Here is a 12,892-nt window from a genome sequence, read left to right as displayed (position 1 = left end):
CATTGCGTCTTTCATCCCAAATCACCTTAATCTATTTCATATCCATTTAGACACATCTTTTGGCTCTTACATATGACTGAAATCAAATCACAGAAATTATAGGGTAACACACAGCAAAAAATCCGTTCATTTTTTTAAGTTCACAAAGGGAAGGGGCTTTTTTTGGTCAGTTAAGACTATATGGTAAGATGTTCAAGAGTTTAAAAGACACTCTAGCTACAATTTACACTTGTAATAGTCATGGTAGAACATTGTTTCTGAAATGATTAGGTATTTAGGACCTTAGGATCCTTTCCTACCCAGGTGAAGATGAGGTAAGTCCTACAAAAGCAGATCCATGTTATGAAGCCTGTTTGACCCAATCTTTGGTACAGGTGAAGTTTTTCCTATTTAGGCTTCTTTTTAGCAAGATAATATGTCCTTAAAACAAAAATCTAAATAAACATTGTCTGAGTCGTGATAATCCATTGACGTATCAGCTTGCTTCATTTGATGAGCTTTAAGCTCTGAGCCTTTAAAAATATGTTCATGTGCTTAATATGGCTAATTCCACTGAAAATGTAATAAAATTCATCTAAATCCATTGCATGGGCAGTGCTATAGACAATACTAAATTTAAGATAATTATATGAAATTTAAGTAAAAGGTAACAGTTATCACCAATAAAATGTCTGGATAACCCAAATCTACCTGCAGTAGATTGGGATATTATTGACAAGGTTAAGAAATCTCTAGTCTTTAGTCTCAGGTTTGCATTTACATTGGTTAAAACCAAACTGAAATGTTTTCTGATGAAACTAAATAGAAAGGGTGTTCCTCAGAGTAGCTTTGTACCTTTCAGGGAAGTTTGACTCCTTGACTTGTGAATCTTTGGGAAACCTAACTTCTACTAATCTGTAAAAGCAATCTTTTTAATCAACTAGATATATTTCTATTCTAGCATTATTCCATTTTTAGTCTCATTAAGTAATACATAATTTTATATTGTTAGGACATATCTCTTTTTTCCTGGAAACATTAAATTAAAATCATTGCCTGAACCAGCATACAAGGACTTCAGAATGTGTACAGTGAGAAGCCTGGCAATGCCTGTGTTTACAGAAACATTTTTCTTTACACCATTCTCTTGGCAAAATTAAGATGCAATGAAAAAGGTGACACTACTTCACGATCCAGCAAATAAAGATCTGCATTTGCTCAAATTTGCAGAGCATCCTGCTTCACTGTTTTGTATATGAGACAGACATACAGGATTAATTAGGGTATATATCTTATGTATTTTTTTCTTGAATATTCATCTGACTCAGATAATCATATTTGCCATCTGGAAAATACTCTGTATGACATGGTTAGATCAAAGTTAGCTGATGGAACTGGAAGATGAAACCAGAGCTTGCTTCTCAGGCTGATCTGCCCAAGAAGGCAATACTGAAATGTAGGCAGTAAAGGAGGCCAAGTTGCATAATTTAAAACACTGACCAAAAAAGCCAGGCAGTTGCATATAAGTTTAATCATGTTACTGTTTTACATAATTTCAGGTTAAACTAAAATGTGCTTAAAAATTTTGGAGAACTGTAAAACTTAGTGACAAGTGATACATTATTAATACTTGCATAGGTCATTTTGAGTGCTTTTATTAATATCTAATTCTGTTAGCTAGTAAAGCTATGATGGAAAAAAAGAGTTAACTGAAGAAAGGTTATTTAGGTTGGAAGATCACTCTATTCAGTCTTAGGTAATCTTTAAACATTAGACACACCAAACTTGGAGAATATTGTTAATATCCTGCAGGGAGTGGGGAGAAATAATAAAAAGGAAAATTTTTCTTTCAGTGGAACAGTACAGCAACAAGACACAGGATAAAGAAGTTGAGAACATTTATTCAGATTTAGAGATTAATAATGCTCCTCTAGCAGTTGTTAAAACGAATATGCCTGAATGAATTCATGTACATGAACAAATGCATATACACCTAGGCACTTATATAGCCTTTACCTCTGAATTCAGTGTTTAGCTCAAAAAGTTTGCCCGGATTAAATCTAGAGTAATGGAACATCATATGAAAAGCAAACTCTTTCTGCTGATCTAAGAAATTTCATATACCTTTATATCTTCATATCTTCATGTCACAGTATCCATTGCACTTACATTCCAGTACTGGCAGCTATGACATTACCAGAAAATAAGATGCTTCTAAAACTATATACTAATATAATAATAAGTTTAACCAGTATTCTTACAATGAATGTTCAGATCCTGCCTTTCTGAATGTAGGAGTACATGACTAGGGCTGGGAAATTACTAGTTCCATCTCTAAACTAACAAGAGGGAAGGTATGCATATAAAGAAGAAACCAGTCAGAAAATTGCAAATTCCAGAGGGAACTACAAGGTAAAGCAATGGAAGAGAGGAGTGTTAATTTCTGTTTTTTGGCAAAAGCTCATGGCCCAGCAAACTACTTCTCTGGCCTTTACTGGCAGACCTGCTCCCCTTGTGCTGCGCTCCGGCCAGGCTTTATGAATTAAAGAGAGTTGGGAGTAATCAATACTTAAAACAAGAAATCTCTAAGGAAAGCCATAATCTACGGGAAATTATCTTGATCCACTAAATGACATCAGTTCTTTGGGTTAATACAATAAGTGTAGACTGTGACTCTAGCGGGTATTCAATTAGTGCAAGTAGGAAGGTTTGGGAGAAATTAAAAAAATCAAGGTGTTAAAAATTCCATTTCTGTTATCACAGTACTGCAATGGGAAAGAGGGATATTCTTTAGCTCAGTATATAACTGTGCCTAGTGTTTGCCACTGCATTTCAGATTTCCATATGGTCTTCTGTGTATCTAGGCAATAGTCCCCACATCCGCAGGTTCTGCAGGTAGGTGCATTTAAGTGATTCATTTAACTGAATATTGGTGAAGCAACAGTGCTATAAATATGAGACCATGTTAGCTTCCTTCACATTTTGTGAGCACAGAAGAAAGAATTACAGGTTCTCTAGATGTTGGCTGAAGTATTGATGTTTTTCAAGCCTTTTCTAATTGACTAAGTTAGTTTTCAATTCTTCTAAAACCAATTTAGATATCTCACACAGAATGTTACATGGAAGGCTACATTTCAAGGGGTCCTGAAGACCTCCCAGTGAATAAGCTTTATAATCCCTTCAAAAATTCTAGTGTTATAAATATCCTTAAGATATAAGTATCCTTAAGATACGTTGGTATGAACTCACAGACACAATAACACAAGATGCATGTGGTGTGTTTGCTGTATCTCTGCTTTGTCTTCTTTATGCAGACTCCAAACCCTCGTGATATTAATTATGGAAAGTATTTAACATATTTTAGGCCAAGATCCTCCATGCATTTCAGCCACACAACTTCAGCTACCTTAAAAAGAGGTCAGATTTTCAGGGAAAGCTACCCATTCGGCCATTGAAAAAGCAGGTCCTGTCATTTATTTTAGAGTAGAGTCTCAAAATATATTCATTTTTAAAGACTCTGTGCCTAAAGTGTATACAGAGTAGTGCTACAGAACTGCAATAATTGGCTGTAGCTCCTTCTCTTCTTTCTGCTTCTCTGCTTTCAGTAGGACCTCAGGGAGTCTTATAATTTTAAAATTTACTACAGAGTGGTGGGTTTTTTTGGTATTCAGGATCTGTAGTTCTCAGGTTTTCCTACTTCCTCTCTGTTGCCCAGTTTCTCTCCATCCTCTGTACTCAACAAAAATAGTTCACAAACGAGAGACTGGTGTTGGTGGAGTTGTGCAAGGACTCAGTACTGGTTAGTCTATGGGATGACTGGATAATACAGGACGCAGCAGGTGCCTGGTAGGAGGATGAAGGAGATTCAGCATCCTCAGATCTGTCTGAGTGCTACACTGCTGTGCCCCACGCACACCCCAGACTCACCCTCCCACCCTCAGTTCTCTGCTCTGCTCTCAGAGGTCCCCTCCACCTGCAAGGGGAGGTGATAGAAGCCTCCTACGCCAAAGCTTCCCCAAAGCTCTACAGAGTTGTGCTAAGTCATAAACCGGGGCAAATAAGATGTCAAAATATGTCCAACCCAGCTATTCCAGCTGTAGCAAAGGTTACCTCTGCAGGGGGAGGGGGGAAAATGTGCGGCTGGGGGCAGGAACTGCTGTGCTTGTCCTAGATTAATCCCCTACCCATTGGCAATCAATAGTTTAGGGAGTTTGGGAAGGCCGATAAAGCTGGGTACTTTGCTATTATCAAACTGTTTGTATTCTTATTTATAAAGGCCAAAACGCAGAATGATGCTATTTTGACTCTGTTGCACAAAACAAAAGCACCTGCCCTCACTCTGCAGCTCTTTCGTCCGTGCAATCTTCTGCTGTCACCTGGTGCATCAACAGTTGAGGAGTCCCAGTCTCAGGTGTCTAATAAGCAATCACAAAACTTTGTCTCAGTAAATTTGTATTAATTATTATAGAAGTAGCAAGGAGAAGATGAATACACCAAACTGAAGAAAGCCTGCAACTTTGATCCAAATCAAATGTTTCAGTGGCTCCATAGGCAAAGCCAGGGTGGATATTTGGGAGTGTTTCATTGTCAAAGAAAAATTAGCATTTTTAGGCTATGTACAGGCAAATAATGCAGCGATCAATGATGAGCTGTAAGGGGCAGAGTGAAATCAAAGGAGAGACTGGGAGGAGAAAGAAAGAACAAAGGAAAAAACTACAAAGTAAAAAAATACAAAGTAAAAAATGTCTACCTAACAAACATGGAAAAGAAGAGAGGAACCCTTGAAACTTTCCTTATGCAGTTCCCTCTATCTCCTTGTCGTCTCACCTGTAGTGGCTTGTGTTGGTGAGGAGTCTGCAATGCTCAGCTTTATGGAGTACAAGGGCAGTGTAGCAGTAAGTACAGAAATGTGATTCAGGATGAAGAGCAAGAAGTAGCTAAATTTTCTATAGCCCATATTAGAAACGCATAAAATCAGTTTGGCTTTTCTACAAGCATGGGCAAAGTAGGCACTTGCACAAAGCAATAGTTGGGCATAAGAAAAAGGCAGGACTCGACCGCTCTTTCTGCATAAGGAAATGCAGACTGGATGTAGTTGTGCCACTGAAGGACAGTTAAGTCATGGCCACCAAGGGACATCTGCCTGGTAGCTGCCAACACAGGGAAAGAGAGTCTTCAGGGTGTTGCAGCTGAGGTTTTGCCCCTCATCCCCACCCTGCATATAGACCTTGAGCAACAAAATTCCGTGTTGATGCACAGCTGAGAATCTGCTCTAAACCAGGACCAATACATCCCCCCAGACTATAGGTTTCTAAACACTTTAGACTGACGTTAGCGGACAAGAAAAACCTCGTAATGCCGTTTTCCACATCACCGACTGCTCATTTACCACCACATACCTACTGCTGACACAGGTATTTTTGTCACTGTACTAGGAACTGGATGGGGGAATTAATGGGGGTTAAAAGTCACCTTTTAGTGGCAAGTGGGAGACAATTAGTTCCCTGATCTGGTACATCTCATGGAAACACAAATACTTGTGCCAGTAGAAGGAAGAGAGCAGCACAGGGCAGATAGGAGTGGGACTGCTTCTTTTGGCAGCATCTCCAGCTTGAAGCGTTCCTGAAATTGTGGCCTCAGGCAGTTGATAAAGAATGAGAAAAGGCCCTGTCTTTTCCAAGGCCTGTTCCCAGCTACCAGACAATACCTGGTATAATAGTGATCAGATCCAACACTTCCCGAAGTTCCTGGAACTTTTCTGTCCTTGAGCATTAAATAGTTCTATGTGCTTGGTATGATTAACCTTTATTAGGTACATATTTGACCGCTGTTACAGTCTGTTGAGGTTTTTTTCAATATAATCGCATGTTTCGCTCCTGCTCCATTCAGATTTTTTTTCCAGTTCTCATGTTCCAATCTGAAGTTCCTATCTTTTTTGTATATTTAGGCTTTCTGGCATCGTTCTGCTGCCAGATGTAGTTATCATCTTAAACTGTACGCAGGGTGAAGCCTGCCCTTTCACATGTGCCCGTAATTCAGGCAGTTCTCTCGTGTTATTCCATGTCTCCTCACCAGCAGCACAGTCTCTATTCAGGAAATGGAGAAGCCTGGCTTAAGTGCAGATTTGGTGGTCTGTGTAGGTAAATTAATCTTGTCTATTACTTTTTGTTCTGCTTAATCTGAAACAAGTTATGTAGAAGAGTTAATTGTGTATTTTCCATGAAAAGCTTTCCATGAAAAGCTTTAGTCTTGTAGGTGATGTCAGAGAACGATCGAGTGCATCTTCAAAGACGAGAATTATATAATTTGTTAAAGATGGGTGGTGCTAGATGTTTTTTTACTAAATAATTAACGTAGTTCAGGATTTGTTTGTAGAGTGGCTTCTATGAAAGAGCTAGCAAGAACACTTATTTAAATGTGGAACGTAGACACAAATTGGGATTTTCTACTGTCAAACCAAAATCTTCCCAGAATGGGAGTTGAAATAAAGCTTATTAAGTTCTAAGTAAAGCTCACAAAAAATGTGTTGAAACAAGTCCTTTTTGAGAAAAAGAGTTTTCACAACAACACTGAAGCATTTTGTATTAAAAAAACCAAAATCTTTGCCCTTTTCTGGGCAAGAAAAACTGTGTTGTTTCAAAAGTGTTGGTAATTATAACAGCTTGGAATGGATGGCCATGTTCTGTTCTATGAAACTGGAAGCATGGGAATGTTCATTGTTATTGTCTCTTTATTTGTATTACTAGAAGCTGAAGATTTGCCCACAAAATTTATAATGTAAGGCAACAGAAATAGGAATATGTTACATTTGATCAAGTGCAGACATCTATTATGTATGTATGTATTATGTACATACTGTATAGCTCTGTCTACAGCTGAGCTAAATAATAATAATAACATTCCCATCCAGTACGAGGAAACATTTCCCCCTTCCTAAAGTAGATGTCTATATATAAGATAAATCTAAAAATGTTTCTGTCTTTAAAGCTTACCTAGTCAAACACAGCCGATGATTGCAGATATTGAAAATCAGGTAAAGCTGCTCCAGCCACCCTCATCAGGCAAGGGGAATGAGTAAACAGAGGCAATGACAATGTTAGTAAATCAAAAATGGTCAAAGCCATTCTCTGGCACATAGTTTTTGCTCACAAACCTGCTGCACCCCAAAATGTGCCCACATTGAAGCAGCATGGCAGGTGGCTCAGGATATGTCCCATGGCTCTTGTGCTTCCTGCTAGAAAACTGATCCCAAGGGAACGGGTACAAGAAAAAAAATTTATACCTTTTCCCCTGAGAACTGGGAATGGTCTCCTCTGTGATAACTCCCCAGTTGTGCCCACGACCTGGCTGGAAGTGTGTAGCTGGTCCCAGCCGAAGTGTGCCAGGGACCACTTAGCCCCTAAACATTGCAGACAGTCATTATCCAACGCCTGTGAATATTCACAGCTTGATTTATAGATAAAATAGAAGTTAGACGAAGAGTTACGTTGACGAGTATGATAGTGATGTCAGTGCATCAGCAGCCTGGCATGTTATGTTTAATTGTAGAGGTTAATGTATAATTACCACAGATTTACTGCAGTGAGTTATTATGGAAATGTAAATAGATGGAAGAGCCTTCGTGCTCCAGTTAAGAGCCATGTGTTTAACAGGGGGTATTTTGCACTTGTATTCAGATCTGGCCTCAAAGGCCTGGATATTAGAGAGATCTTGATATGCTCCATCATTTCCATCTACAGATGTGGTTCAATTTTTATTGGCCTTTGTCTCCAATTGCTCCCTGCCGTATATACCATACTTATAAGGGAGAAACACAAATTAACTAAATTTGTGAATGTTTATAATCACAAAATTGTCTAGGCTAAAAGGCTAAAATCATCCAGACTGGACCTCTCCAGTGGGTGGTTATAAACATCTAATATGGTCCTGCTCTGAATGTTCGACTGACTCTGTAGGAAAGATGCATCATGATGTGTATTTAGAGTTGGCTGTCCAAAGTATGCGAAGTGAATGCCACCCTTAGGGGAACATTAACTTTGAGAAATCACCTTACATTTCTGAAAGGCTTCCACATCTAATACTTTCATACTCTGAAATCTAATTCCTGTTTTATCAGGAAACCAGGACAACCAGGGGATCAGGTCCAGCCAGCATGGGTTCATGAAAGGCAGGCCCTGCTTGACCACCCTGATCTCCTTCTATGACCAGGTGACCTGCCTGGTGGATGAGGGAAAAGCTGTGGAAGTTGTCTACCTGGACTTTAGGAAAGCCTTTGACAGCATCTCCCACAGCATTCTCCTGGAGAAACTGGCGGCTCGTGGCTTAGACAGGTTTACTCTTTGCTGGGTGAGAAACTGGCTGGATGGCCAAGCCCAGAGAGTTGTGGTGGATGGTGTTAAATCCAGTTGATGGCCGGTCACAAGCGGTGTTCCCCAGGGCTCGGTTCTGGGGCCGGTCTTGTTCAATATCTTTATAGATGATCTAGATGAGGGGATCGAGTGCTCCCTCAGTAAGTTTGCAGATGACACCAAGTTGGGTGGGAGTGTTGATCTGCTGGAGGGTAGGAGGGCTCTGCAGAGGGATCTGGACAGCCTGGATTGATGGACTGAGGACAATTGTATGAGGTTTAATAAGGCCAAGTACCAGGTCCTGCACTTGGGTCACAACAACCCCATGCAACGCTACAGGCTTGGGGAGGAGTGGCTGGAGAGCTGCCCGATGGAAAGGGACCTGGGGGTGCTGGTTGACAGCCATCTGGATATGAGCTGTCAGTGTGCCCAGGTGGCCAAAAAGGCCAACAGCATCCTGGCCCATATCAGAAATAGTGTGGCCAGAGGAGTAGGGAAGTGATTGTGCCCCTGTACTCGGCACTGGTGAGGCCGCACCTGGAATCTCATGTTCAGTTTTGGGCCCCTCACTACAAGAAGGATGTTGAGGTGCTGGAGCATGTCCAAAGAAGGTCAACGAAGCTGGTGAGGGGTCTGGAGCACAAGTCTTATGAGGAGTGGCTGGGGGAACTGGAGTTGTTCAGTCTGGAGAAGAGGAGGCTGAGGGGACACCTTATCACTCTCTACAACTACCTGAAAGGGGGTTGTGGTGAGGTGGATGTTGGTCTCTTCTCCCAAGTAACTAGTGATAGGATGAGAAGAAATGGCCTCAAGTTGTGGCAGGGGAGGTTTAGATTGGATATTATGAAAAAATTCTTTACAGAGAGAGTGGTCAAACATTGGAACATGCCCAGGGAGGTGGTGGAGTCACCACCACTGGAAGTGTTCAAAAACATGTAGATGTGGCACTTTGGGACATGGTTTAGTGGGCATGGTGGTGTTGGGTATATGGTTGGACTTGATGATCTTAGAGGTCTTTTCCAACCTTAATGATTCTATGATTCTATCAGGGAGGAAAACACTCTACTTTGATTAAAAGGGAAAGAAAATATTCTCATTTTGATTTGCAAGAATTTTTCTTTACAAAGATAAGTGGTAATAAAATATCTAGTTCCCTTCCTTGAACTGATAATTTCGGAAGCTTTTCTAATCCATTTTTACATCCCTTTGTTGTCTTCTTAAAAGAATGCCACGGTAAGAAGAGAGCTAGCTTTGTGTTGGGACTTCCCTTTTTGTACTACAAATCATGAAAGAAATTATTCCACTCAGAAATAAGGCTACAGCAACTGTATTGCCTTTGCAAAACAAAGTGTTAACCTTGGTCTTTCTGTGGCAATTTGAGCCACCATCTTTGCACAGTGTTGTAACAGAAGTTTTGGGGTTTTTTTAATGTATCTTTCTATTCTTTTAAATGGTCATGTTTCTTCTCTGGCCAACTCTACTGACGTTGTACCAGTGCTGATGGAGCTGTTTGGAGGTAGGTGACAGAACTGTCACCATATCAATCTCACCATTAAGCTGTCAGTTCCACAGCAGCATTTGGAAGTGAATCAGACACTTCTGCTGACACTGTAACCACAACGTGTGAAAGACACTTCTATTTCTTTGGATGTGCAGGAGAAACTTTCATTTACAGAAAGGACCCACTGATACTCTTGTTGTTCTGCTCACAAGGATTAGTCAGTCTCTTCAGGGAAATCAAGAGAAGCTGGTGTCAGTACAAACTCTACCTCTGTCAGGTTTCAGCTGTCCCAGCTGTACAGTGTAATCGCCCATCACGGTTCAACTTCCAGTATGGAGACATAAACTGGACATTTTCACTGACATTCTGCTGTTTCGTTGATTTTATACCCCCACCGTCAACACAATTTTATAAAGACAGTGTCAAAATGAAAGTTACTTTTTTGTGATTTGTAATAAATAAGGTTGTCAGATGACAATCCCATTTCTTCTATTAATAGTATAATATTGAGAGTACCCCCCTTCCTTCATATAGAAGCACACTGCTTATTCATTCTGTCCATTTTCTTCTGCATCAGCACCTATTCCTATGCTCTTTTTTTTAACTTTATCTTATACATTTGTAAATCTTCTTTGATGAGGGTCAGGACCTGCTACCAGCAGATGGATTACCTTTTACATTCTGGGCCTGGCTGTACCTGGGACAACAGAGCTCTGACCTGTGTCAAGATACGGCAATAGTAAAAACCAAATAGGACACTGCTGCTAGAACAAGAAGTCCCTAGATTCTTGGCACAAGTTTAAACCTTATAATCACATCTTAAGACCCGATAACAATGTCAGTGTGCACTTGTATGAGCTGCTAACATGTGGAGCTGCTGTTACAAGAGGAAGGCATTAGCACTGCGAGTAGGCTATACAAATAGGAGAACCACAAAGGAAAATTTGAGGTCATCAGCTCCTACAATTATCAGTTTACATAAGTATATGGAGACAGAAGTGCAATATTAAACACTGTTTTTAATTGCGATTAAAGACAGACTGCATTGGTCAGGGATAGTTTTATAACAAGAACATAAATTTGGATTAAATCTTGTTACCTTGTTAACCACAAAAGATGTTCTTAAAACAGATGAAAATACTTGATTATTTAGTTCTGTTTCTCTGTACCTATATATAAACTCTCTGTGTATATATGTGTATATCTGTATATGTATATAGTTTATATATACTTACATATATAGAGACTGTACATATATATGTATATACAGTCTTATACAATGCATATTAATTAGGGTATGCATATAGCATTTTTCAAAATGAGTGAAGATTAAGATAAGGTTGATGTCTCCAAAACTGGTTCCCCCGGCCTTTGAAAGCTTTTTTTCCTTTTTTTTCTTTTTTTCCTTTTTATCAATATCAGGAAATTAAAAATAGACTAAAAATGTATGGGGTCTGCATCTGAATTCTCTGGAAGAATGAATTGCAGGGGGAAGTTATTTCTGGCACGGTGCTTTTAAAATTAAGCTCTAGAACACTTGTACTGTAGCATTATAAACAGATTTTACCATTTTATATTACTTTAAAACATTATTTTGCATGAGAGTGAACAGTTTCTCAACCACTGAGATGAGACAAAACCTATGGAGAAAGGAAATTACAGCATAATGGAAATGATGGCCGGGAGCCATACCACCCTGGGCTGTGAGCTCATCTGAACAGAAATGCCAAGCTGAGCTGATTTGGTCAGTGCTCCGATTCGGGACCTCTAAGGAAATCTCCGAGGTTGCCGGAGGAAGTGGTGGTGGCAACGTTGTAGGTGGTATGCTCAGTTCTTGAGTCACCATTGGGTCAATAACCTGTGTGATGGGAGCGAGTGGGATTTCCTGGAAGAGTTGTGGGCATGATGTGAAACCACGGTCCCGAGTATCAGAGATTATTTAAAGACCACCACGGACTTTGTGTGAAAGGTAGAATTGGTAATGCTGGGGAACTGATCACATTTCAGTATCAAGTCTTTCTTATATAATTTCTCAAAATTACACCAATATTTGCTCCTCCTTGGGGCAGCAGAATAAAACCAGTAATGTAATGGCAGGATGCTGGAGTATTGAAAAAAGTTCAAACACTTTCACTCTAAATCCTGTCATTAACTTGGATGAGTTTTGGATCACATCTAGAGTCCTTAATGTAGAAGGACGGCAATAGGGCTAACCTGTTTTTGAAGGAGCTCCTCCCTTTTCATGCATTTACTGTTTGGGCAATGCTGCCTTTCAGCCATAATCACCAGCCGCTACTCATAGACGCTGTCAGGCTCTGTCGCGCTCTCAGAGCAGCTCGACTCCGGATTCTTTTCCGCCCCAGCCCCGCTATGGTGTAGTGACACTATGACATTACATTCTCCCCAGAAACAATGACATGAATCTGATTTATAACTGGTGGTAAAACTTTATTATTCAAGTTTAGATGTAACAGACATCTTTGCTGCCTGAAGATTGTTTGCATAAGAAATACACCAAGAACATGTTTGTGAGTAGAAATGAACATGCACTATGAAAACCAAAAAACAAAACAAAACAAAACAAAAAACCCAAAACAAAACAAAAAACACATCCATGTGTTGTAAGGACAAAACATTAAGAGCCAACATTCTAGAGTCAAATCAGGGCTACAAGTTTAACGATGGTTTTTAGCAACATGAAGTCATTCTTTATGAAGTACTTTTTTTTTTTCTTTTTTTTTTTTTTTTCCTTTTCCTGCTGGTGAATTTTCTATAAGCTAAATTTACAATGGCATTTTGAGATGTTTCCTTTTCTCCTGTTCTCCTTCTACATAGAGCTCAGAGGCCAAAATGGAAAACTGTGGTTGCTGTTACAATGTTTATTCTAAGAATTTCACTTTACTAAGTGTATTTAAAAAACAAATGAAATTGCTATTTATCTGGCCAGCAGCCATTAAATCATTGTCTTTTATCCTCTTAAAAAGAGGTAAATTGGGGTATATGTGATTACTATATAGGTAGCTTCTCACCAACTGACAGCTTTCCAGAGCTGGCTGAATGAAAT

This window comes from Phaethon aethereus, assembly GCF_964289735.1.
Source record: "Phaethon aethereus genome assembly, chromosome: 2".
Classification (NCBI taxonomy): Eukaryota; Metazoa; Chordata; class Aves; order Phaethontiformes; family Phaethontidae; genus Phaethon; species Phaethon aethereus.
Note: the sequence above shows the minus strand (reverse complement) of the source record.